This window comes from Vicia villosa, linkage group LG7 (genome assembly GCF_029867415.1).
Source record: "Vicia villosa cultivar HV-30 ecotype Madison, WI linkage group LG7, Vvil1.0, whole genome shotgun sequence".
NCBI classification, from domain to species: Eukaryota; Viridiplantae; Streptophyta; class Magnoliopsida; order Fabales; family Fabaceae; genus Vicia; species Vicia villosa.
In genome coordinates this window covers 70,679,199-70,703,752 of record NC_081186.1, presented here as the reverse complement: position 1 = coordinate 70,703,752, position 24,554 = coordinate 70,679,199, and the positions used below count along the sequence as shown (strand labels likewise).

At 35.0% G+C, this 24,554-nt stretch overlaps 1 pseudogene; it reads right to left on the bottom strand.

Annotated features, from left to right (window-relative positions):
* Positions 1–3,702: 3,702 nt before the first annotated feature.
* LOC131620736 (uncharacterized) overlaps positions 3,703–24,554 on the bottom strand; it is a 41,169-nt pseudogene continuing 20,317 nt past the window's right edge.

Here is a 24,554-nt window from a genome sequence, read left to right as displayed (position 1 = left end):
ACCAAAATTGAAATCTTAATCGAAACCAAAACCTAAAATATTAAATCAAACAGAAATTATTTTCTACCATTTTATTCCGCAAATCTTCAACCTGGGTTCATGTTCATTGAAAAAGCATGAAGATGAAAATGGAGTACCAACCTAACCAAGAACATCAAACCCATAAATTATTTTCTACCAATTTCTCTTTTTTATAAACCTTATACCCAATCTTCCAAACTTCAACACAAAAGCCATATTATTATCATTATTCAAATAAATATCCAATACAAAATCCAAAATTGAAGTTGGAAATTTGATAGATTCGATCTGCCGAAACCAAGGGAGGAATAGTAATGGTGTTGAGGGTTTAAATTTGATGGGCTCTTCTTCAAGAATGAAACTGATATGTTAACTGGGTATGTTTAATGTATGAAATCCAAAAGTTTTCAAAATTGGTCATACCCAGATTTTCATGGAGAGAAAAGGGGATTTGAAATTTTTTGAAAATGTTGCAAGACGGTTCTAAGATCTGATTCTTCGCTGCCATTCTTAGATCTGATTCTTAGATCTAAGTTTCGATTTTTGTTTTTGATGCTGGATTTCTGAAATCTTGTTGCGGCCCTTTTAGGATTGGACTCTTGGCAAGGGAGATGGTGTTGGAGAAGGAGGAAGTGGAGTGGAAGAGGACAGAGGTTAGGGATAGATTGAGATTATAACTTTATGATAAATTTTGTGTTGAAGTTTGATGAATTTGTTGTTTTGCAATAAACAAAATCACAGAGGTTTGGGATTTGTTGTGTTGAAGTTTGATGAATTGGAATAAATGAAATCACTTTATGATAAATTCGGATTTAAAAAAACTATGGTTTTTATGATTTGTAATTGATTAAATAAATAGAATTATGTAGAATATGAAGAAAAAAATATTTTCAATGCCAATTCAGCTGCTGTAACATCCCATTTCTAACCAACGAATATTATAAAATCAGAGTTACAAAATTTCCAACATAACATGGGATGCTACACTTTTAACTTTAAAATAAAGACAATTAATCGCAATTTAAACAGATACATAACACATAATTTCGGATGAACCGGTAACAACATATTTTTGATCTTCGCAAACAATTCAACTTTCATTAAATAAGCAGCGGAATTACAATTTCAACTGAAATGACGTATTATCTTGTCCAACAGAAAACATCTTCAAAAACAACAAAATACTTATTATTATATTCAACTCAAAATTCAGCAACTAGATATATATATGAACAATGATAAAACACAAGCATTCACCCCCCTGGGTGTTACGTATCAGAGCGACCAACACCGACTCGAACTAATGAAGATCATAAGCCTTCATCCTAGATTAGTTGCGCGTTACCAACATATGGGTAACATTCAAACAGAAGGGGTGAGATATCGAACCATATAATTGAGTGTATGATAAACAATATATATTAGATCAGATTATATAAAACCACCACTTCAACAATTTTCAAACAACATTCATCACCACAAAATTGTCAACATAATATAACGACTAATTTATCATCACAACAACAACTCAAAATGCGACTCATACAATGCACATGCATGTGGTACCAATGGAGCAAAACTCCTAACTTAATAACGGAGCAAAACTCCCAACTTAATAATCTTCCAATTAATAGAGGCATCGACGAGGCATAAGCCTTCAACTCAATTTGCCAATCCAGGCCAACGTGTTTGCCAATCTAGGCCATCGCAAATATGCAGATATGTGACTCGATAAAATGTGACATCACCAAATGCAACTTCAACAACAACAACAACAACAACAACTTAAACATCAACGAGGCAAAACCTCCAACTTATATAATGCCAATAAATAGAGGCAAATCATCAACATCACATCGTCACATGTTCATTATTATAAAATATTTCATCTTCGTCATAGCATCATCACAACAACATCACAATAATATAATTGCATCTCAACAATCAAAACAACATCATCACAACAATATTATCAATAGGTACTACAACTTTACATCATCAAAATATCACAGCAGCATCATAGTATCAACAGAACATCGTAAAATGATACAATAATCATAATAGAGTCATTCAAACACACAGTTATATTTTTTTATTAATTTTTTGCTATTTAATATTACTACCTCAACAAGTTATTAATATGTTACTACTACCCATGCTGCTCTGTAATTTAATTTTATTAACTCTACTATTGTGTGTATATATATATATATATAATGACGAACTACTGTATATATTCAAAAACCGTATGAATATCGGTACAAAATTGTATGTATCAAATCACTCAAAATTAACATCAACAAAATCATCAAAACATCAATTTTTACTGAAACAACAATTTTACACATAATCAAACATACGATAATTTCATACAACCAATCCCCCACATACTACCCACCCTTACCTTGGATTGAAGGTTGCTCTATAATTCTCCTATCAAATCCTAACTTTTGCCTCTTTGCCTTTTTCCTCTTCTCTGCCACTTTTATGTATTTTCCAAAAATCTTCTCTTTTTAATTCTTTCTCTTTCCAAAACCCTTATTTCTTCTATAAAACCTAATCCCTTTCTTTAATTCACTAAACCTCGTAATTTCTATTTCTCTTATTGGGTCTAAAATTCACACCCCCACTTTGCTACTCACAACCAGAAAATAAGTCCAACACAAATAATCTCATATATTACTAATATTTATATTAATATTATTTCTAATATTAACTATACTAAATAATACTATAATATTTCCACAACTTAATCAACCCATTAATTAAATAATAATCGACTTAGCAACTATCTCAATAATTCACAACTTCAACAATTTCAACAATTATTTTTGAAATAATTTAATTAAATAATTAATTAAATTACGGGTGTTACAGCTGCCACAAGTGCAAATACTAACACCGTTTGCCATTATTTAACATAAAGGACTTCTTTGTTTCTGTTTGATAATATAAGGGATTCATTTTATCCTTTTAAAAGCAAAAGGACCAAAATGGACCCAAAGGTATAGGTAAGGGACTGAAAAGAGTATTAAGTCTTAATTATTTGGTGTTGATAACTTTTTTGTATTTATCTTTCAAAATTGAAAAAAAAAGTCAACTCAACCTGAGGATAAGGGTAAAGGTAAGACACATTGCACAAGGATTACTACACGTGAAGTAGCTCAATCTCCAATGTTTATTCCTATGCCATATTCTAGTCAGGTGGCTTGATTGACTACGATCCCTACTCCATACCAATACTACTCCATCCATATCTACTTCTTTCATTGCATTATTATTCACTCAGAATTTCTATATATTCACATTCAGGTGTCCACGAGCTTTATCTACGGGAAAACTTTTATTTAGATCTTGTGAATGACAAATTTTCTTATAAATAAATGGGAGAGAAAATTGACATGTAGATCATTCGAAGGTGATTATATATTATATATTATATTTATATATATATATATATATATATATATATATATATATATATATATATATATATATATATATATATATATATATATATATATATATATGACGTATCATATGAGAACGTGAGAATGAATCTGAACAAAAAACATATACATTTATATATAAACAATTTGAGAACATTATCTTTTTAATTATTACAATAACATAAACATATTTAAGCACAAAAATGATAAGCTTTTATTCTCATAGCATTTAACTATTAAGTTGTTTACCCCCAAAATACAATCAATTTTGGTAATTAGCATATATATAAAGAACCAACAATACTAATTAATTTATCGTAAAACAACTTATAATTTGATGTAACTATTTCCTTAATGACATTTAATTGTCCTTCTTCAAACTATTCAAATTTGTCATCACTTGCCAACCGATAACTTGGTATTGTGAACAGGTGGTGAGCTCTAGGTATAGTGAGTCCAAATTTCTCTTCCATGTTCAAATTGGAAGGAGTAATATCATGTGGAAGTTCCCAATTAAAACAATGCACTAATTGAGCTATAGTCAATTTTACCGTAATCAAACCCAAATAAATTCCAGGACAACGTCTTCGACCAGAACCAAATGGTATGCACTCAAATTCTTGTCCATGAAAATTCATTTTCTTGTCAATAAATCTTTCAAGATAAAATTCTTCTGCATTTTGTGACCAAACATCATGATCTCTCCCTATTGCCCATGCGTTTACTATAATTCGTGTTGTTTCCTTTATAAAGTAGCCATCAACTATTATATTTTCTCTGCATTCACGAGGTATTAATAAAGGTCCAACAGGATATAGTCTTAATATCTCATCAACAACCATATCTAAGTAATTTAACTTCTTCAAATCCTTCTCTTTAACCATTCTACTATGCCCTACTTCATTTTGTATTTCATCTTGAATATTTTTCATGACTCTCGGATTCCTTAGAAGCTCAGATAACACCCACTCAATTACGGTAGCAGATGTATCAATTCCGGCTAGAATCATGTCTAGTAAAACTGCCTTGATGTTAGTACGATTGGTGACAGGATTTACTTCATTTTCTACATCTATTGTTTGATGCATAGTTGAAAGAAGCATATCTACAAAGTCTTCTTCATGATGAGGTTGGTGTACATTTGTATCCTTTTCATGGTCTGTTATTATCACCTCTAACACTTCATCAAGTTCTCTACTTATTTTCTTGCAAGCTCGTGTTATTCCCTGTTGTTTTTTAAGAGAAATGTTTGTAAATTGTTAGAATAAATTAAATTAATAATGTCAATTTATAATTGAAGGCTTGCACAAAATTTAAGAACCATGTAAGTATGTGATAATAGAAGATAAGGACCTTTCTTTCACTATTTTCTCCTTTCTTCTAACTCTTTGTCTCGCTCTTAATTTTATTCTCTCTCTTCATTAAAATAATAAAATAAATTCAAGAGAGTAGGTTAGTTAAGAAAAATATAGATAATAAGGAAAAAAGTGAGAGAATCGTGAAAAAGATGAACCAAGATTTCAAAAACACGCACGAAAAATATTTAGGAGGTTTAAATATTGTTTTCAACTCCTAAAAAAATAAAAGGCTTTATTTTTGATATTGTTTTTGTGTTCTATTCTTTATTATATTATCCATTTTGACTTTAGTCCTATAGTATAATATGCAATTCACATTGTTTTAAATCTCTAAAATATAGTCATATGAAAATAAATTCAAAACCCAAACTAAAATATATTACAAAGACTAATTATACTCGTCAAAAATTACAAGTGTGCACGTTACCCCTATAAGGCCTTATTAGGTATATTTCGATATATGGTGGTTAAGGTTTGCCCACGGCAGCGAGAAATCCTATATGGTGGTGTTTATGGTGGTTTAGAAGACCTGCACACCCGAGGTGAGAGGTTATGTCTATATGTGTAATGATTTAGAGTACGTAAGTTGTGATCTGTATCATTTAAGATCTTTCTTTTCTCCCATTAGGAGAAGTATTTATTGAGGCTTTGGACCTAGAGTTTCCTTCGAAAGAGTAACTACCCACTTTGTCAATGGCGAATCATTGAATCCCTATTTATTAAGAAGGCGTGGGTCAATTGATGACCCTTACTTACCTCTGCCAAAGAAACTTCTTATATTAAGTTTCCCAAGATCGGATGAGAGGAAAGTATTGGGGTGACGCAATACCTCCCTTAGAGAGACATATGATTGTCTCCTTTCCTAGGGCGTTACATGTCCCACCCCCATAAGACCTTTTTGCAAATATAACATTACACATTCCCTCAAGCACAAGGTCTTTGATAGAGGACAAAGTGTCTTTAGACCATGGTGCGGGGGATTATCCCGAGATCTAAGTTGATTTATGGTGTGTGTGATGTGTTAGGATGAGTAGGCTTTGGGCAATTTAAGAGAGAGAGAGAGAGAGAGAGAGAGAGAGAGATTATATTGTTTAACTAATGAGATTTATAAGTCCCTTAAGAGAGGTATTGACCCTCTTGAGCGGGACTTCTATAAAGCCCTCATATAATACTTAAGCCTAAATCTCTTAGGAAAGACTTCGGTGAGATTCTTGGGTAATATTTATATGTCTTAATCCTTCCCTAGGAAACTCTAAGTCCCTCAGCCGAGGATTTAGATAGCCTGATATCTTAGTCCCTCAGACGAAGTAATGTAAAGCTCGACCGATGAGATAGTAAGTCCTTCAAGTGGGGCATTGACCGACTTGGGTGGGACTTCAATCAAGTCCTAAGACAAGAATTAAGATTAGGTCCATTGGGCAAGACTTCGGTCGTGCACCTTGGTTAAGATTTACATGTCTTGGTCCCTCCCGAGAAAAATCTAAGTCCTTGATGCATGGAGTTAGATAGCCTGGAGATCTTAGTCCCTCTGACGAAGTTATGTGAAGCCTGGGCGATGAGACAATAAGTCCTTCAAGAGGGGAAATGACCCTCTTTGGCTGGACTTATATCAAGCCTTTGAACAAGACTTAAGACTAAGCCTCTTTAGAAATACTTCGGTGTAACTCGGTGAACTAACTTTTGTTTTTATATGCAACAATGTTGCGGTGAGCATGAGTCGCCACCGACTTTTATTTTGTCCAATGTTAGGAAGGGTAAAAAGTACAGAAAAAGACCCTTTTTAAAAGAAACGGGCTCGGGGGGTAAGTTATGAAAAGGGAAGGTGTAAGCACCCTTTTCATCCGTAGTTATCTACGGGCTCTTAACTTGCTTAGCTCATATTTTGTTTATTTTGAAAAGAAGCATAAGGGACGTAAGGACTTTAGCGTAAATGCGTAGCCTTCGTCTTTGAAAGAGTTTTTGAAAAGATATTTTTTTTATTGAGCTAGGCAGGTTAAGAGAACTACCCTAATTACTTGGTCCTTTTCTATACTTTTTACGATTCCCAGGATTATCCATACTATATAGAAGTAGGAAACCCTTGTTATATTGGACGTGCGGGTCATCGAAGGGTCATCGAGGTCGTTTGAAGGCAACAAGTAGAGGTACCTTTTAGCAATATCGGAGGGACAATCATCTTTCGTTAGACAACCATTTGAGGGACTAGATCATATCATCGTAGGCAACATCGTGGGTCATCGAGGGACTTATGATCTTTGCGATGATTTTTAATCGAGGGATTTTTGCTAATAGGTACCTCTACATTCGAGAGAGACGACCTTATTGTCATACCCCAATTTTTGACCTAAGATACCACCTCATATCATTGCATATGCATCATTTGCATCTCTAACAAATTGCATAGCTTGTGTTTGCTACTTGTGACTCAGCAGGGGTTTAATCAAGAAGTCACTCATCAGTACAAGTACAAATCAATTAGGGTTTTGTTCTCCCTTCATTTCAAATGAATCATCTTCATCAACAATCAACATTTGATCCTCAGAGATTCACTTCAACAAGCTCAACAGCTTTGAATCGACTGAATTAGGGTTTTGCCTGAAGATAGCATACTCCTGACTTTTGCTCAGGATTTGACCTAGTGACTTGGGACATGACCTCAAGATCCCAAGTACATCATTTTGATTTTATCCATTGGCTCAATACATCTCCTACACAAAGATTGATCAGACAAATCCTCAGACCAGGGTTTTGAACTATCAGGGACTGAAATCAGGGATCACATTTGGGAAACCCTAAAAATCCCCAGGGAGTCAATCAAAGGTTTCAATCATCCTCAAATAATCCCTATGACAACATCCAATGGAAATTACATTTCAATTCAAGACCTACAGTCATCAATTTCATCTGGTCGACAATTAGGGTTTTTGACCTAACTCACTGAACAACTGACCTTTTAATCAGGACATGGTGCCACAACTCAAACCATGGCTCAATATCCTCTAATGCTTCAATGTGATCCATTCATACCATTCATATGGTGAGGATAGCCTGTTTCATTTGAAATCTCCAGAAACGCGATTCGTCTGAAAAAGTCAACTGTACAAGATCACTATTGACTTTTGGGGAATTTTGGTCAACCATGACTTTTGAAGTTTTAAATCATCAATATATGATATGAGAAGTCATTTGATCAAGAAAAATCAAGAAAATCAATCAAGAATCAAAAAGTCAAAAGTTTGACTTTCATACTTAGAAAAATTTCTAAGTGTTTTTCAATGGTTTTTTCCAAACTTTGAAAGGGAATAACTCAAAATTTCACCTACAAACTGAAAAAAACTTCCAACATGAAAGTTGTAGATTTTGATCCAATGAACAACTTTGTCACATATAATTTTTTTTCATAAGATCAACCATTTAAGAGATATGGAGCTTCAAAGTTGGTATCTTATGAAAATTTCACTTAAAACTTCATTTTCTTCAAAGTTCATGGATCTTTTTCACCCACTTCCTTAAGGATCTTGAAGAAACTTTCAACTAGGGTTTTGAAGTGTGTAATATGAGCTTTCCAAAATGTCCAAGAGCATGAAAAAATATGGAGTGTAGCCATGGTTTTGAATTTTGACATTAGTGAACTTTTCACTTGAAATTACATGCCATTTTTACTAAGTTATGAACCAATTTGCCAAATGATCCAAGTAATGATGCATAGAAGCAATAATTGGTAGATATTTTCTGATTTGAGATCAGAATGGAAGAGGATAAGAAGCTTGAGAAATAACCATGGTTAAGTCACTTTTAACCATTTGCATTTAATGTGAAAGATTCCATTTTATCTCTTAAGCCAAATCATCATTCTTGATCAACTTGCAAGAGCTTTGTATTCAGAAACTTTGGCCTATAAATAGAGGTGCAAATCACTCTTCAATTCACACCAAAACCTCACAATTATAGGTTTTCTCTCTTCTTTCTTGAATTACAAGTTTCATAGTTTTCAAAGAGGTAGAAAACTCAACCTCCAAATCATTGAAGTTATGGCCAAAGTGATGGTTCTAACAACTCATAAACATCATATGGGATGTGTTTGAACCACTCACACACCCCAAATCACCCCAAAACTCAGATTCACTTTTCAACCTTCATATGAACATCAAATGAGCCTTATCATGCCAAAATCCACACAAGCTCATTTCTGTCCAAACTAATGCTTCAAACACATTCCATATATCATATATGAGCTATACCAATCATCATCCATGACCTGAAACACCTCCATCATCAGATTCGATCCTCACTCCAAGCAACTGCAGATCGGGTCCCATGACTATGCTCAGACGAATTCAACTTGTTCCAGACATCCAGACACCTTCCATAATCATCATAGAAGCTATTCAGATTGATACAAAGCATCTGTAACACCTCCAGATCAAAATCCAATTCTCAGTTTGGCCGTTTTTGAGGTAAGTGCACTTGAACTTCAAACTCTACTCTCCACGCATCATAAATGAAATATGAACATACCATCTCATTTCTGCACACATGAGGATCATTAACCCTCAATCAATTGCATCATAACTTGCACATACACGATTTCACGATCAAATTCAGTTTTAGGGTTCTTCATGTTCATGCGAAAATTGACCCCCTTAGAGTGAAATAAATGAAATTAAAGGTCATCATCATGTTCCTCGTGAAAAACCGAGTGAGATAGACCCTTTGATTAATCAAAACAACACAGTTTTGAAGATTTTTGAAAATCAGTTGAAGGTGTGTTCTTGGCGCCAGTTTTGGTTTGGAAATTTCAAATGCTAAGTTTAAAATATAATTCAATAGAAGCGTGTATATTACAAGCTGTGCGCGCAGCTCAGTTGGCAAGTGTTTTGAGTTGTGAGAGAGAGGGCGTGGGTTCAAACCCTAGTGGAGACAAAACCAATTTTTTGCCACTTGTTTTCTTTCATTTTTTAACAAACTTCATCAATTAATTTAACCAATCAAAATTCATTATTTTTTCTTCATTTTTTACACACTTCTTATTTAATATACCTATTTTGACAATATCAAAAAAAATCATCAAAAAATATTTATTTAATATGTTTTTATTTAGGTTTAAAATGACTTATTTTTAAGTATTTTTAATGCTTTAAATATTGTTTTTTCATTTAAATTTTTTAACCTAATCACTTGTAAATATTTTTGTGATCAAACCCTAATCATTTAGGTCTTAATTAAGCATTAAAATTTGTTTTAACTTAATTAAGTTGATTTTTGTCAAATTCGAATCGTTTTAAAACAAGCGATCGCGATTCTTTTCAAAAACGATAAACCATTTCTTTTTGATTCTCAAAGGAAACTTTTGATTAAATCTTTTTAATTGATCAATTGATTTTCAAAACGAAGTGGGGCCTCTCGAATATTAGAGAGTGTAAGTCCCATTTCTTTTCTTTTTGTACAGTTTTCAAAACAATAAAACTTCAACACAAAAATCTTTTCAAAACAATTTTCAAATCATTCAAATCATTTTCAAAACCATCCACCCTGTTTTATGAAAATAAAACAGGGGCCTCTCGAATATTAGAGAGTATAAGACCCACTCTTTTTTCCTTTTATACAGTTTTTCTTTGTACAGAAAACTCTTTCAAAACAATACTTTTCAAACTGTTTTCAAAACAACAAACGACGCGTCTGTAAATAAAACAATCAACCATGTTTTGTAAATATACCATGGGCCTCCAGGTAGGTATAAGTCCCAAGCCCCTTTTGTACATACCCATTCCAGTACATGAAATTAGGTATTTCATTGTACGCCTTTTGTACATATCTCGATCAGTTTGATTTTTAACTTTAAATAACAAACCAAAAATGAAGGTTTTCTTTAAATCTTCCCAAAAATATCATGGGCCTCCATGTAGGTATAAGTCCCAAGCCCTTTTGTAAATACCTGTCTACACAGCTTTGAATAAACTCAAGTGGACTTCTCCCCGAGTGTGAGTCCCGAGCCCTGTGTATACAAATGGATCATGCTTACAGGTATATTTCCTTCATAAACTCCATTATATACACACACTTTGTTATATATAACTGTTCATATTTGTTCATGTACTTGTTCATGTTTGTTTGTACTTGTTCATACTTGTGATTGTGTTATATATGCTTGTTCAACTTAGTACAACACTAGGTTCCCCATAGCCTCCTATTGGGCTTCGTGCAAAGAATCTCCCTAGTTTAGGTTAGGACATAGAGTATGGTTTCCCGGTGAAATCGCTCTAAGAGCTCAAACCAACTATACCATGCCTCCCCTTGGGCTTTGTACAAACGAGTGACCCTCCCATAGCCTCCTCTTGGGCTTACAATGCAAGGACCCTGGATTGTCCCTCCCATAGCCTCCTCTTGGGCTTACAATGCAAGGACCCTCGGATAGCCTCCTCTTGGGCTTCGTACAAGGACCCACGGGCTTCTTATAAGCATCCCCAATATCCAAATCAAATACCCTAGGAGATTAGACATTTTTCATCTCTATGCTAGGAGTATCTCTTATATATCATCACAAACAATCAATCAATCAAACTTTTTGCCACAAGGCTGGCTAATCAATCAAACTGTTTTACCACCGTACTGGATGATTAATCAAAGTTTTTGTCACAAGGCTGACTTCATTGAAACTTTTGCCACGAGGCTGGCTGATTAATCAAAACTTTTTGTCACAAGGCTGACTTCATTAAAAGTTTTTGCCACAAGGCTGGTTAAACAAACAAAAATCAAACAGATGTATGTGATGATATAGATTAGATACATCTAGCATTTAGACGACATTTGTCTATTTTCCTTTGCTTCCACTAGCATAAGTGGGAACTACGATTGCTCTGACTTTCTCAACATCCCTTTGAGAATACGTAGGCACAAGGTCGATCCTTGGCGAGCAAAACAAAACAAAAAAAACCATTCAAACCTTAGCACCCGTAGACCCCGAGCTACAGATGCTCTGATTCCCTCTAAGGGATATGTATGCAGAGGATCGCGATGATCTTTGCGAGCATAATCAAACAAACACCTTAGGTCCCACCTATTTCACACAGAACCTCTCAACAAGAATGGAATGAAAAACAAAGCAAAGAAACCTATAGAGTACTATAGATACGTTGGGTGCTAATACCTTCCCTTCGTATAACCAACCCTCTTACCCAAGATCTCCCCCACTTTTTAGGTTATTGCAGCTTTTTTCCTTTTCCTACTTTGGAAACAATAAAAAGTTTGGTCGGTACAAAAGAAAAATCATTTTTTTGAGCACTCGAGCCCAAAGAAGGCATCAGGTGTCTCATCCACAAAAAGAGGAACAAAACGGTTTTTCGCCCGCGACACTTATTTCTAAGAGGCAACCGAGAGGGGCGTACCCTAAGGGTGAGTGCGTGCAAAGTGTGTTGTATTCAATTAAGATTTATCTTGTATTTTTAGTTAGCTAACGTTTGATTCAGTCTTACCATACACGCCCTGATTTAAGCATACATCTAGCACAATATAATAAAAAACGAAAATTAAAGGTGCGGGAAAGTAAAGAGATTTACTATCATATTTACATTTTGACCTATATACATTCTAATGGCTAAATAATAAAATAAACAAAACACGCGCCATACAAGGGATTTCGAGATGAGAGAAGAAATCGGAGGAAAATAAAAAGGGGTTTTGTTAGTAAATTAAATTAAAATTACTCACTAAAAATCCTAAATTTGAAACTAATTATTAAGTTATTTATTAGATTAATTAAATTCTAAATAAAACTTATATTTAAAATTATTAAAAACCTAAATAATACTAATTATTTTAATGGTGAGAAGAAAAAAAGAAAATTAAGAGACTAATTAAATTAAATTATGAGTGATGAAAAAAAATATTTTATTAAAAACCTAATTCTACTAGTTATTTGTTAATCATAATTTTTATGTTAATTTTTGGATTAGTTGAGCATTAGATGGTTAATTAACTAATATTTGATAATTGGAAAATAAAAGGAAAAGCAAAACAAGGGAAGAAAAAGCTAAGAAAATCTGGAAAAAACAAAAGGGGCTCGCTGGGAATCGAACCAAGCATCCCAAGGTTACCACTTCCTTCTCACGCCAACCCATCTGCATATGTTAACTGTAAATAAAATAGCCATCATTAAAAATAAATGAAAACACATGGTTATGGGGAAAAGTCAACAGCGGACGACGTGGCATCCACTCACGCGTTGAACAGCCAATCATAACGTGTTCACTGGCCACGCGTGTTGGTCAATCTTCCAGGGGTACTATTCATCTTCCCCTACCTCGATACCTGCGGATTCTCTTGTCATTTCACCTAGGATTTTACCTGCGAATTTTCCTTTCTTGTTTTACAAAAATTTGAAGCTCAATAAAATAATGTTAGGAAAATAACAAAAGGACCCAGATCGACATAAAAATGTCCTCTGAGTTCATTGGTGCACTTAGTTTTTGCTAACATGGCCTGTAGCATGAAAAACGAGAGCTCCACACGTTTTGCCCTAAGCATGGTGGATTTTGATTCGTGCATCTAAGCTTCGGTTTAATAGTTCTAAGCTTATCCAGACATCATCATAAACTCAAAGAAAGCATTAGATTTAATTATTATGCATAAAAACATGGTAAACGAAAATAAAATATGCATGGAAATAACATGAATATGAGACCAACGCTCCACACGTCATGGGGCTGCATTAATCATCCATTGACAATCTATATTACCTGCTGAAGAGATCCTGATGGTTATTTGCTCTCGAAAAAGACTTCAACTAGGAGCACGAAATTTTTAAGTTCTTTGAGATTTTTGCTAGTTTGAAGCGCTTGTGGTGGCTAGGGTTTTTTCATCCCTTTGTGAGGCTGCACTCTTATGCTTATATATGGGACGAAATTAGGTCAAAAGATTAGAGAAAGATCAAGAGATTTTATTGAAAAATATTTTGTTTTGAATATGTATGAAAACCTTCCTTTTTCCAATTGAATCCTATTTTGATGCCCTTTTTCACGTGTAAATGAGGCCATGGGATGTACTTGGACACTTTTACATGAATGGAAAGTTTTTGTGTGATTTGATTTTATTTTATTTTGATTTTATTTGATTTATAGTGAATTTAAAATGAATAAATCCAAAAATAAATAAATAAAATCATAAAATAAATATCCAAATGACATATGGGCCTTTAATAAACTTGGAATTTTGTGGGTGCTTCACAAATTATGGCCCATTGCTCAAAACTTTGAATTTGGCCACTTAGGTTTTCACACTTTTCTTGAAAATTGACCAACTTGTACCAATCATATCTCCCTCATTTTTTATCATATGAAGGTGTTCTTGTACATTTTAGAAAGCTCAAAGAGTCTTCTGAAAGATCCTTTTGGTTTCACCTTCATTGAGTTTACCATGTTCATTTACCATCCTTTGAGAAAAAATGTCTTTTTGTTGTCTTTCAAAAGGACCTATAATGTATTAGCTTGTATCTTTCAACTGGTGCATTTCTTGACTTTGGACCCAACATCAAAGTTGTAGATAATGAAATTTACTTGAGAATAGGCTTTGTTTGGGCAATTTTTGATGAACTATGCGAGAGTTATGATCAGTCAAAGTTCAGTTGACTTTCACCTTAAAACCTTAATTTAGTAACTTCCTCTTTTGATGATTTTGGACCTTTTTCCTGATGAATCATGATCAAATTTTGATCAAATGATGAATATAACATGAAAATGTTGATGTTGCCCAAAAATCAGGAGTTTTGACTGTGTTTTGACCATAGTTGACTTTTAGGTTAAACTAATCGATTGTTGATCATTTGAGCAATTGAGTGAGCAATCCTGTGAATAAAGGCTTGAAATTTGGCATGAGAGTCCTTTGAGGCATATGAGAGGCCATGGAGCCCACTTGAGATCTTAGATTTTGATTTAACCTTGAGAAAGTTCAAACCCTAGTTTTGGCCTTTATTGCTTAGGAGGAGAATGAATCATGCTTTCAGTCAGAGATTGTATGAGCCTGTGGAGACTATCTGAGCCCAACTATCTTGAAATATAGTGGGCAAATTTTGGGGTATGACAGCTGCCCCTGTTCAATTTTCTTAAACCTGAGGATGTAGATTGGCTCGGGTGCCAGTTGGAATCTGAGGGTTGAAGGAGATTGAACACTAGAATACCGAGAAATTTGCCCTTGAAAGAGTCGTACATTAGACTACATCCGAAAGAGTGAGTCGTACATTAGACTTTCTTTGAAGAGTGAACCATATAATATACTTCATTTGAGAGAGTGAGTCATTCATTAGACTCTATCTGAAGGAGAATATCGGAACGAGCCATTCAATAGACTATATCCGGGAGAGAGTGCCAGAACGAGTCATTCATTAGACCATATCTGAATAGGAATACCAGAACGAGTCGTACATTAGACCATATCTGGAAGTAGGACATCAGAACGAGTTATTCATTAAACCATATCTGAAAGAGTACATCAGGACGAGACATACATTAGACCATATCTGATGAAGGATATTAGAACGAGTCGTACATTAGACCATATCTGGAAGTAGGAAATCAGAACGAGTTATTCATTAAACCATATCTGAAGGAGAACATCAGAACGAGCCATACATTAGACCATATCTGATGAAGGATATTAGAACGAGTCGTACATTAGACCATATCTGGAAGTAGGAAATCAGAACGAGTTATTCATTAAACCATATCTGAAGGAGAACATCAGAACGAGCCATACATTAGACCATATCTGATGAAGGATACCAGAACGAGTCGTACATTAGACCATATCTGGAAGTAGGACATCAGAACGAGTTATTCATTAAACCATATCTGAAGGAGAACATCAGAACGAGACATACATTAGACCATATCTGATGAAGGATGTCAGAACGAGTCATTCATTAGACCATATCTGAAAGAGCCATACTTTAGGCTGCATTTAATTTTGTTGACGATAGTTGCATGACCGATTGGTCGACCTGAAAGGTGAGATTAGTTTTTTATGCAATGTCATGATGCATGTGTAATGTGAATGAGGTTCTCGAAATAAATGAGGATGATGCACGTTATGTATGTATTATGAATGATGCAGAGATGGACTATACAGTCGAAGCATATTGATATCTCCGTGTAAAAACCGCGAGTTTGAGAAAGTAAATCTCTGTATAATACGGGAGATATTGACAGGGTGATTATGAATTCCTGTCTTCCGTTCGAGGATATCCAGCTGGGGATTTTTAATCTTTGCTTGGGGACGCGAGTAGCTTGAATGATCTGATCCTGATATATCCTAGGGACAAGAGAGAGTAATAATCTTCTGATGTAGAATCTGATCGAGCTTGACTGTGAGTGTCAACTTCTAATAGGAATGGTGAGTTTGAACACACCCTATTGAAGAAGAAGATTGTGTCGGAGAACCGGCGGTATTGGAGACATAAGCTCTATCGGGGAACCGAGCCTCTGTTTGGAAGAGTTTATTTGACGATGATTTTTCAAGGATTACTTTGTGGGGATATATTGTAAAAATAACTTTGTGGGGAAGATTCACAGACATGTTTTTGTTGCCCCTTGTCTTCAGGTACTTGTTATTGGAAAACATTTTTTAACCTGGGAGTCTAGCTGCCCCTGGATTTAATAACCTTGTATGCTTGATGCTTGAGATTAGAATTAGAACTTCGAAGGTGAGATAGATGCTGACACCATCTGATGCTGGTAGTTGAAAGCTCTTGCTGAGATTTGTGACTAACGCAACATGCCCCCAGTGATAGCCTAGCCTTTCCGATAGTTTGGCGTCTTTGAGAGATTCTATGAATTGTGACCAGATTGCCCTTGGTAGATGGAGTAATAATATGTCATGCCTCTTGTATATACAAGCTGTTTAGATGACTGAATCAAGCGTATGAGACATCTCTGCAATTTAATCTTATTGGGAGAACTTTTAGTCATTAGTCATACCCTATGCAGATTCTTTCTGATGTTAAAGATTTGAAATTATGTAGCAGAATTGTTTTATAATACCACTCATAAAAATGCAATGCATACATCTGTCTTGAAGTTTTAAAACATTTTTAGTAAAACAAAAGATATAGGAAAGCGATATTTGTAAAAACATGATATCAACTCAGGCTTTGTAGTAGACCTTAAGGAGTCAGGATACCTTTGGTAACAGTACGCTTTCGAACTAACCATGCTTCAGTTAGGACTTTCAAGGGTTGTAACGTGGCTTGGTTCACGGGTTTAAGAAACAAAGGATAATGGCTCAAAGTATATTTGTACCCATCCCAATCTTCGTGATGTTCTCCAGCCCTATGCTCAGCTAACTGTGCATTCGTGCTCCAAAAGACTTTGGAATTGTAACATTGACATTGATGATGGTTCAAAAACCCAGAAGTTTATTCGCAAGGCAGTCATCATTATTTTCTTTTTGTAATTCTTTTTCTTTTGTCGAGGATTTTTAGTGACCTCTTTTTTGACTTTGTTATCCTTAAATTTTGCCTGAACTGTTTATTTTGAGATTACAGTCAGCGGGATGTTTCGATTTTGATAAGTCTCCTTCATAGGTTTTGACTTAACAGCTTTTTCTTTTGATAGATGTTGACTGTAACTCGGTGAACTGACTTTTATTTTTTATATGCAACAATGTTGCGGTGAGCATGAGTCGCCACCGACTTTTATTTTGCCCAATGTTAGGAAAGGTAAAAAGTACAGAAAAAGACCTTTTTTAAAGAAAACGGGCTCGAGGGGTAAGTTATGAAAAGGGAAGGTGTTAGCACCCTTTTCATCCGTAGTTATCTACGGGCTCTTAGTTTGCTTAACTCATTTTGTTTTGTTTGAAAGGCATAGTGTTTGAAGAAAAAGTGTGTTAATTTAGTTATTTAATCATGAGTTAGTGAGCTATGTTCAGTTATTATCTTGTCATACAATCCTAAGCATACATCTAAATAAGATATAGGAGCGCGGAAAGGAAAAAACCTAATTACTATTACATCAAAAATACCTTGCAACCTATACATCGATTGCTAATATTTAAATGAATAAATGAATAGGTAAATAAAAGACAGAAATTAAAACAATCATACGTCAAACATTGGAGAGTATGAGATGAGAAGAAGAATCGAGAAAAATTAGAGTTGAGAAAATTAGGATTAATGTTTTTTTCTTAAGTAACAAAAATAACCTATTACTAATTATTTACTTAATTCTAAATAATTATCTAATTCTAAATTAATTAAAGGAGTAAATTAATTATACACTAACCTAATGTTTAAATTAAACCCTAAAAGTTAAAAGCTAAATCCTAATTAAGTTAACTCGAGATTATGTCAAAAAAATTAATTAAATCCTAAGAAAGCTAATTATTTTTGCATTTTTATGGTTTTTACGGTACCTAAATATTAATTAACTAAAATAACCTGACTAATTAATTGATGAAACTAAATCCTAATTCTAATTAGTAGTGATCAATTTAATAGTTAAATGTTAGTTTAAAGATTAATTAAATTATAACACAATGGGAATAGGACTCAACTGACTGGGCTTTAACTTTTTCCAAGCCCATTGCGATTTGAAACAAAGAAACATGGAGGAACATCTTGTCCGCCTTCTGTTCTTCCTCCTTTGATCCAACTTTCCCTTGCTCTTATCAAAATTTCATCCTCCATTTTTAATGAATGCTTCTCTATTAATCAAAACACAAACAAACAATTAGAATCATTAGTGAACACAAGTGGTAAAAAATGCAAGAGATCAGAAAAGTGATGTGTTGTGTTGGATCAGATTGACAAAGGCGTCGCGGGATCTGCGGAGGTATCGGATCGGTTCGTAGTCACAACTTTGGTGGTGGTCGTGCCGGTGTGTGAGTCGGTGGAGATGGCAGCACCGACATCGTGGATTTGCGATTTTTTGTTGTTGGTCATGGCCGGTGGTTCCGGTTGGCATGTGGAATGAGTCGCGGTTGTGTCTCTGTCTTATTGAATCAAAGCGGTGGCTTGTAGATCTGCCGTCGATTTGCGGTGTTGTGAGGTGGTTCGACCGCGTCAGTTGCAGATCGGAGGGAGGAGATCACGCGCTGGCTTTGGTTTGTCGTGTCCTTCGTCGGCGATTGAATAGTGATGATGCTAACGGGAGGAAGCGATGAAGGGCGTTGTGATCGAAGGAGGTCGAGGGCGGCCTTCACGGTGGTGGAGGGATGAGAGCTGAGCGGCTTCGTCTCGGTGGACGGCTTCCGATTCTTCAACTTCTTTTCCTGCAACAACAAAAACAAAAAAGGAGACAAACAAACATTTGTACAGATCATGGTGTTATAGTCTTGTTTAGAACGCTGTGTAACTGCTGTGTTAAATGAGAATTGTTATGAATTGTTTTTGTTTATGAATGTTGGCTTATGGTGATTCAATAGTTAAAACTTTGAATTTGTGTATTATTTACAGGTTGAGATATTATGATGAAGGTTTTTTTGTGTTTTGAGTGATTCTTGTATTTTCTGATGTGAGGTTAAAAGTACGTGAGGTTGTGGTGATGTTAGAAACAGGTTTCTTCTTTCTGCAAAAATAATTAAAACAAATTTTGTACAAAAATTAATAATATGTTTTCAACGATGGTTCTGGTTTATGAAATTAGTGAGATAGCAGGTAGTTAATTTACTTTACGGTAAAAAATTATAAATAGTTAGACAAAAAACATGAATAAATTATTAGTTTTAAAAACATGAAAAAAATTGTTAGTTTTAAAATAAACGACCATCAGAATTCATCATATGGTTAAAAGGACTAACAAATTAAAATTAAAAATAAACGGGGGCCTCATATGAAAAATCATCGGCCAAAAATCAAAAGATAATGAAAACTTTTGAGAAGAGATTAAAAAAAAGTTAGAAACAGTTTGTGACAGTAAAAGTGTGGATGATTGTTGGTAATTGTTAGTGAAAAACGTAAAAGTGTTTAAAGGGTTTTGAAAAATGTGTGAATGAAATTGTGAGAGTTGTTAGAAAATTGTTAGTCAGGGTTAGAAAAGTTGTTGATGAAAAGAGAGGGTGGAGAGTACCCTATTTATAGAATAGAATTAGGTTAAAACCACTCCTAAAAAGGAAATGATTCAACCCAAAGGCCCATGGACCTTTCTTGATGACCAAGATTGAGAACATGGACGTACTTGTGTCCAGGTTCGTCTAGGTGCAAAAAAGATTAAAAATAGTTAAAAAAAACTGATAAAATGCACCCAGCGGGATTCATACCCGTGACCTTTAATATGCAAGCCTTTCCTTCTTACCAATTGTGCTATGTTAATTATTTGAAATAAAAAACCAATTGAAAGTGTATGAAGCATCAGCTAGTATTTTTCTATTTACTAAAATATAAGCAATTTAAGAGTAAACTACTATATTTTAAAATAGACTTTAAATCGAATATTTATAAAATTCAGGATGTCAGTGTAAATGAACCCAAGATTTTTATAAAACCCAATTTTTGAAATAGTTTTGAATTTTTGAAATGTGTGGGCAAATTTTGGGGTACAACAGCTGCCCCTGTTCAATCTTCTTAAACCTGAAGAGGTAGATTGGCATGTTCGCCATTCGTGATCTGAAGGTGGAAGAGGATTGAACACTTAAGTGCCCAAAAATTTGCACTCGTCGGTGTGGGAAGTAATGATGCTGGAGATGGGCTTAAAGATGCCATCCAGATGTTGACAGATTGTCTGAGATGGGCTTAAAGATGCCATCTAGGTGTTGACAGAGTATTGTCTAAAGCAGGCGCTTTTCAGACTGAGTCATATGCATTGATTGTGTCTTAAGGGGAGATTCATCAAAATGACGTAATGTCTTATAGAAGACTACCTGAAGAGGTTCCTGAATAGGGTAGATCACTGACTGATGTAAAGGAGAATTAGGCTTTAAACAAAGCTCGGAAAGAATTGTCTTGTAGAAGATTAACTGAGAAGCTCTTTGAAAGGACAATAGATGTCTTAGATAAGATTGGATAAATGTGTTAAAGAAGATTCCCTAAAAAAGGTGGAGATATGTCTTAGAGAAGACTACCGAGAAAGACCATGATATGTCTTGAACAAGACTAACCTAGAAAGGTACGACATGCCTTAAACAAGACTGGCCTAGAAAGGCTCCTGTAAAGGATATGATATGTCTTAAACAAGACTGACCTAGCAAGGTTGATAAACGTCTTAGAAAAGACTACCTAGAAAGGTTGATAAACGTCTTAGAAAAGACTACCTAGAAAGGTTGATAAACGTCTTAGAAAAGACTACCTAGAAAGGTTGATAAACGTCTTAGAAAAGACTACCTAGAAAGGTTGATAAACGTCTTAGAAAAGACTACCTAGAAAGGTTGATAAACGTCTTAGAAAAGACTACCTAGAAAGATTGATAAACGTCTTAGAAAAGACTACCTAGAAAGGTTGATAAACGTCTTAGAAAAGACTACCTAGAAAGGTTGATAAACGTCTTAGAAAAGACTACCTAGAGAGGTTGATAAACGTCTTAGAAAAGACTACCTAAAAAGGTTGATAAACGTCTTAGAAAAGACTACCTAGAAAGGTTCCTATAAAGGATGAGAAATTCTTTGAATTATCTTTGGAGAAGGACCTGGAATGAAGTATCAGCATCGTATTTATGTCTTGAATGAGCGTTAAGATTGAATTGTTGATACAATCGTCTTTGCACTGTATCTGGATGATAATGTTCTTTTGATTGTGGAATGACCTGAAAAGGCAAAATAAGTTTTTATGCAATGTCATGATGCATGTATTGTGTAATGAGGTTCTCGAAATAAACAAGAATGTTGTATGTTATGTATGTAATGTGAATGAGGTTCTCGAAATAAACGAGAATGTTGTATGTTATGTATGTATTGTGAATAATGCATGGATGGACTATATAGTCGAAGCATATTGGTAACTTTGTATAGCAATTGTTGGTTGAGAAAATAAATCTATGTATGCTGCTGGAGATGATGACAAGGTGATTGTGTTAAGAATTCCTGTCTTCCATTCGAGGATATCCAGCTGGGGATTTTTATTACTGCTTGGGGATGAAAGTAGCTTGAGTGATTTGATCCTGATGTGCCCTGATTGGGGATAAGAGAGATGGATAACTGACCAAGTTTCCACTGTGAGTGCCAACTTTAATGGAAAAAGTGAGTTTGAATAAACCCTGTTAGAGAAGAAGATTGTATCAGAGAGCCTGTAGTATTGGGGAGCCAAGTCTCTGTTGGGAAGAGATTACTTGAAGATAACTCCTCGAGGATTACTCTATGGGGATATTGTTGTGAAAACAACTTTGTGGGTAAGATCCCTTGAGACTTCAATTTTCATTGCCCCCATGTCACTTGTTGTTGGAAAACATTTTCTTATCCATATGTGGCCCTTTGCATGGGGAAGTCTATCTTCCCCTGGAGTCGGTAACCTGGTATACTTGATTCTTGAGATTACTGGAATTAGAACTTCGAAGGAGATACTGACCCTGCTGCTAGTATCTAAATAGCTTTTGCTGAGATTTGTGACTAATGCAACATGCCCCAAGTGATAGGCTTGCCTCTCTAACTGTTTTGTGCTTTTGAGATATTCTCAGAATTTTGACTTGATTTCCTCGGATGAATGAGATAATAACATGTCATGCCCCTTGTATATACAATCTTTTGATTGACTGAGTCAGGCGTACGAGACATCTCTGCTTTTCAATGCACTTCTGAAGCAACTTTGTCTGTCGGGAGGACTCTTTGAGATTTGTGCTATCATAAGCAGCATGCCCCAGTATCATGAAATTGGGAACAATGCCCCTGATTGGTCAAAGTTGGTGGTAGTTTCGACTATGTTTGGATGAATTCCCCTGATTGATCAACACTTCTGAGAGAGTCTTTGAGTCTTGACTTGATTGCCCCAGATATATAAATTCTTACTCAAAAGGGTATTCAACCCTTTTTTTATGCCCCTGAGGGTGATCAGTATTTGAGATATTCTCGCTCGAACTCAACGGAGTTCTGAAGACAACTTGTCCCTTGAGAAGATTAAAATTTTCATCTGCAGTTCAAGATGGAAGCTTTCCTGGTGTCAAGTACTTGTTCATATGTAAAGAATGTTTATTATGAGAAATATAATTCTAATGCAAAGTTCATGTTTATCTTGAAGTTTAAAAGAGATTTTTTGGAAAGGATGTCAAAACATCGAGTTTTTTTTTTTTTGTGTGAAAGGTGGTGCGATACCAACTCAAGCGTTTAGCAAAACTCCTAGGAGTCGGTTTACCGTATTCTCGTTTACAGTATGCTTTCGAATTAACCCTGCTTCAATTAGGACTTTTGAGGGTTGTAACGTGGCCAGGTTGACGGTTTTTTAGAAAAAAAGATTTTTAGGCTCAAAATTTTATTGGTGCCCACCCCCTTCGTGATGTTCTCCAACCTAAGTTCAGTTAACTTGACGCGAGCATTCATCCTTCAAGAGGAGCTTGAGACGTACGATTGAGGAGTTGATGAGGTGTTTGGACATGGCAGTCACTTACCTTTTATTCTTGGTGTCTGATCATACGATTTTGAATTTATAGACATACGAATTTGCCCCTTTTGTTGAGGATCTTTTTTGTTTCCCTAACTTTTGCCTGGACAAATTCTTTTGAATTCTGAGTTTGAAGTCCAACGGGATGCCCTAACTTTTGCCTTAGTCATTTGTTTTCAAGTTATTGACTTAGTGGACTTTCTTTTCTTTTCTTTTTTTTTTTTTTTTTTTTTAAAATTCGTTCTTTTTATTATTTTTTTTTTAGCAAGTCGTATGATCCTGAGACGTCTTTGATTTGTTGGAAAGATTGTGACTGCCTCATTTCTTGGTCGACAAGGGATAGTCGTTGTTGTATCGTCATATTTGACCTCTTATTGCGCGAGAGATGACCATTGCGGTCTCGACTTTTCCTCAACCTTTTGAAGGATAACCATTGTTGTATCCTTATATGCTTGCTCCTGATTAATTTTGAATGCTCAACCAGGTTAACTGAACACTACCCTGCCCCTGGGTTAAATATGAGGGTTTTTCATATAGAAAAGAAACTCTTACTTCAAGGCTCAAAGGGGTTGACAAGGGATTAACCTCCTTATATCTCCAGTGTTTGGGGATTTGAAACAATGCCTGTACATCATCAACAGGGTTTTACTCGAAAGCACACCATTTGAGATTATGAGTATTATGTGTTCGTCATTCTCCCTTCGGAGTTATCATGCTTTATCGTCGAGAGTTTGGCATCACAAGAAAATACAAGCATGTAAGAGCGAGAGCAAATGAATTTTTTTTTCAAGATAAACATATGCTATGCATCATTATTATAGTTCAAAAACAAACAAGTATGACATATAAACAGTATTGAATCAAAACAAGAAAGATTACGCATGAACATGCATGGTGATATAGAGATTGTCAACGTTGAGGAGATTTTCTCCGTATGGACTTATTGCTTCAGAAGATCCATTGAGTCGAAGGAGGACTTCAAAGCTGGATTGCAGGTATGAATGTGATAACCTTTGCATCAACTAGGTCTTGAATCTTGTCTCGGACTGGCTGACAATTATCGATCGACTTACCAAGTGCCCCAGAGTCGAAACCAAACCAAGCGTTCGTATCTGAACCTGCATATTACTTCTAGGGAGAAGATTCTGACGAAGTCACACAAGAGTTGCAAGTGTCCAGCTCCAGAGAGAATAAAATAGTTAGAAGATGAGAGGCTTGTCC